Source organism: Urocitellus parryii, chromosome 6, assembly GCF_045843805.1.
Source record: "Urocitellus parryii isolate mUroPar1 chromosome 6, mUroPar1.hap1, whole genome shotgun sequence".
In the NCBI taxonomy this organism is placed as follows: Eukaryota; Metazoa; Chordata; class Mammalia; order Rodentia; family Sciuridae; genus Urocitellus; species Urocitellus parryii.
Window position 1 is genome coordinate 76,669,810 of NC_135536.1, and position 4,506 is coordinate 76,674,315.

The following is a 4,506-nucleotide window of genomic DNA, read 5'->3' on the forward strand; positions in this document are numbered from 1 at the left end:
CTGGTGCTATTAGTCTTTTGTTTGATTCAGGCCTTCAACTGATTGGATGAGACCCATCAACATTATAGGAAAATTGGTTTTACTCAAAATACACCATGTTAATGTTTTGTATGTTAATTTCATACAAAAACACCCTCCCAGAAACATCCAGATTTGTTTGACAAATATTTGGATCCCATAACTCAGCCAAATTGGTAACTAAAATTAGCCACCATATGTATGTTGGACTTTGATTCATCCATTAGGTCTGTAAATATTGATCGAGAACCATCTGTATACCAGGTGCTATTTGAGGTGCTGAGAATACTGGAGTGAACCAAACAAACAAAATCATATCCTTTATGAAGTTTGCATGCTCTTGGGAGAGAGTCAAATTAAAACAAGGTGGAGCCTGAGCAGCATGCCATTCTGGAAAGAAAGTTGGAGAAGACACCTTTCGGATGTCATATGAAGAGGGAATGAACTGCTTGGATATTTAGGGAAAGAGTTTTCCATTTGAGAGCAAGGAAGTGCCAAGGCCATGAGGTGGGAATGTTCTTGGTGGGTTCAAGGAAGGGTCAGAAAGCCAGAGGGCAGGAGCTGATTCAGTGAGGCAGAGGGGGTAAGGAAATGAAGCAGGGCATGGTGGGGAGGCTTCAGAGTCCTGGTTGGTCAACTTCTCGACTAGACACCCCACCCCCAAACAAAATCCTTCTTTTGCTGAAGGATTCAAGGGAGGGTCCAGATAAACTAAGTCCCAGGTCCATGTGACAAAGGGGAACAAGTCCTCTCTGGGTGTTCTTCAGGATGTCTGATACTCCCCCATTCTAGAGCTCTCATCTTCTCCCGATTCCTCCCAGTGTTATCTCCACAGACCTCCTTTTTATTCTTTAGCATCAAGTGTCCCATCCATTTTTCTCAGAACATACTCCCCAGGGATGAGTAAAGCCCTGGCCTTTTTGAGTATCAGGCAGAACCTGCCATCTCTGCCTCAGTGGGTGTGCTAGCTCCTGTTGACTCTGCAGAGACAGTCTGGTCCTGTGGCAGGAAGGGATGGAGGGCCAGGGTAGACTAGGGGTGTTTTAGCTTCTCTTTGTTCTCTCAATCAGCAGGGCTTTGCCCATGTTTTCTCTTTAATTGCCCAATGACAAAAAATACACCTCTGTGATATTACCTTTTTTTGGTGTCTGGCCCAGAGAATGATCAACTATGGCCCATGGGCCATTACCACGGGACTGTTTATTGGAACACAGTCACATGCATTCAGTAGGTATTGTTTATGGCCATTTTTGCACTATAACAAGTTCAGCTGAGTAATTGTAATCAACACTGTCTAGTCTACATGGTAGTTTGAATCCTGAATGTGCCCCAATGGCCCATATGTTAAAAGCTTGGTTCCCAGTCTATGGTACTATTGGGAGGTGGTGGCACTTTGAGGAGGTGGAGCCTAGGGGGAGGAAGTTACATGCCTTGGGGGCATGTCTTTGAATTGGATTGGGGACCTTGGCTCTTCTTCTCTTTTTGCTTCTGGGGAGCCACAAGACAAGCAGCATTCTGCAGCATATGCTCCCACCATGACACCCTACCTTACCACAGGCCCCAAAGCAATGGGACCCAATGACCATGGAATGAAGCCTCTGAAATCTTTTAAGTTGATTATCTTAGGTATTTGTAACAGTAGCAGAAACCAGACTAATCCTGGAAAGTCTGACATATTTAGTATAAACCTTTTGCAGAAAAGTTTGTCCATCCCTGAACTAGTCTATGAGAGAAATACAAATTTCTTCTAGTAACACGATTGTGAGTCTGCCTCTTGCAAAGCACCAATGCTGGCCTTCTTAGGCTAAGGTGTTCTCCTTTGCTTGGCCTGGTCCCTTCATTTTGAAGGGTGTTACACAAACTGACAACGTCTCTGGCTGAACCATCTAGTTAAGTCACATCTGTTTTTGTCAACTTTTTGCTACTGTGATCAGAAGACCTGACAAGAACAATTAGAGGATAAAGCTTATAGTTTCAGAGGTCTCAGTCCATAGATGGCCAGCTCCATTCTCTGGGGCATTAGGTGAGGTGGAAAATCATGGTGGAAGGGTGTGGCAGAGGAAAGTGTCTCAGGACATCACATGAGGAAAGAGAGGAGAGGAGAGAAGGGGGCAGAGAGAGAGAGAGAGAGAGGAGAGGAGGGGAGAGAGAGAGAGAGAGAGAGAGAGAGAGAGAGAGAGAGAGAGAGAGACTCACAGACAAAAATAAAAACTCCAAGAGCATGTCCCTAATGACCTACTTCTTCCAGCTGCATTCTAATAGCCTGCAGTCACCACCCAGTTAATCAGGGGATCAGCTAATAGGGGATCAAAGCACTGATCAGGTTAAGACTCCCGCAACCCAATCATTTCTAAACCCTCTTACATTGGCTCACACATGAGCTTTTGGGGGGTCACCTCATATCCAGACCATAACAGCACATAGTGACCCAATTTCTCTTTAATCCCCAAGATCCTCCCGAGGGAAGAAGCCATGCTTAAGTTCAGCCAGCCACACCTGTAGTCTTCCGTTAATTTCTCAGTGTGTGACTCACAGCTGTTAACAGATATATGCGTGATCAAAACAACGTGGAAGATTTTTCAAACTACCAGAGAAAAAACTGTTAACACATGTTTGTAGCCCATGAGAATTTTGAGATGCACTCAAAGAGAAAGTACACACGAATGCTCTCAGTAGTCGCACTTGGATGTGTGTTTTTTAAGTAAATCCATATTTAAAAAATATTTTAATATTAATACTAATGGATTTGACATGTGTGTTAGGGAGAAAACACTGGAATCTTAGGGTTGAAGATGATATGAAGAGAACACACTTCCTCATTCTTGACAGTTCAGGTGTAAGAATTTCTCCAGCCATGACCATCAGATACAGTAAATGATGTCTGCAGTAGACATCTGTTGTTTTCCCAATTGCTTCTTCATGGGTGAACTGCCCCTCTCCCACTTCATGTGGTCTAGGTTATGGGATCCTCACTGATCCATCAGTGTGCTCATCACAGTTTCTAGATCCAGGGAAGGTGTGTGGCCCAACTGGAGCATTCGTCTTTCCTTGTGTGCATCGGTTGTGGGCACTCTCCTTTTTTTCTTCACCTTCCTAAGTTTTCAGCTTAACTCCAGAATGATGCTTAGTTCTGATTTGCATTGGATAATTGGAGTAGATTATGAGGTTTACTTAAAATACTACTTAAAATGAAGAAGGTATGTATTTTATGATTAGAAGAGACTGCATTTTCTATAATAATATCACTCATTCTGCATGGTCTCTTGTAAGGTGACTTTGCCACTCCTCATCAAGAGGTGGAGTCTAATGTTCCTTTCTTGAATATGGGCGTACCCTTGTGGCTAGCTTGAGTAAGTAGAATATGGCAGAAGGGACAGATAATAAGCTCAATTAATTTTCATCCCCATGTAACCAGTGCCCAGATTAAAAAAAAAAAGAGAGAGAGAAAAGAAAAAAGAAAGAAGGAAAGAAGGAAAGAAAGAAGGAAAGAAAGAGGCTCTCTTGGGTCCTCACTTCCAAGATGACCAAAAAAAAGAGGGAACAATGGTCATGTCAAAAAGGGCTGCAGCCAGGTGCAGCCCATTTGTTGCATGAACTTGCCCAAGGATAAGGCCATTAAGAAGTTCACCATTTGAAGCATCATAGAGGCTGCAGCCATCAGGGACATTTCTAAAGCAAGTGTTTTGATGCTTACGTGCTTCCCAATATGTATGTGAAGTTGCAATACTTTGTGAGTTGTGCCATTCACAGCAAGGTGGTAAGGAATCGATCTCATGAAGCCTTGAAGGACCGAACACCTCCACCCGGTTTTAGACTTGCTGGTGCTGCCCCATGACCTCCACCAAAGCCCATGTAAGAAGCTGGGTCCTTAATGAGTGAAGAAAAGTGATCTAATGAAAAAAAAAAAAAAAAAGGGAATTATAGTTTAAAAAAAAAAAAAAAGCCAGGCTCGGTGGCACATGCCTGTAATCCCAGTGGCTCAGGAGGTTGAGACAGGAAGATTGTAAGTTCAAAGCCAGCCTTAGGAAAAGTGAGGCACTAAGCAACTCAGTGAGAACCTGTCTCTAAATAAAATACAAACTAGGTCTGGGGATGTGGCTCAGTGGTTGAGTGTCTCCGGAGTCCAATCCTCGGTACAAAAAAACAAAACAAAACAAACAAAGTTCTTAGCCTCTTTTCCAATTTTACTTCTGACACTATAGCTTCAGTTTTCTTGTTTATAAATTTTATGTAAATGGAATCTTCTGTGTCTGGGTTCTTTTGCTCAACTTGGTGTTTGTGAGATTCTTTTGAGGTGTTGTGTGTGGTTGAACTTATTTGTTCTTATGGCCGTATTCCATCGTATAAGTATACCATAATTTTTCATTCAGTCTATTGTTGGGTAGTTTCCGGTTTGGGGCTATTATGGATAGGGCTGATATTAAACACTCTGGTTGCTGTCTTTTACTGAACATATTGTATACACTGCTGATAGGTCTGTAGCAGTAG

The 4,506-nt window shown here is 42.8% G+C and overlaps 1 pseudogene; it reads left to right on the top strand.

Moving 5' to 3' along the window:
* Window positions 1–3,551: 3,551 nt before the first annotated feature.
* On the top strand, window positions 3,552–3,874 carry LOC144255373 (small ribosomal subunit protein eS26 pseudogene; annotated as a pseudogene).
* The last annotated feature ends 632 nt before the right edge of the window (window positions 3,875–4,506 follow it).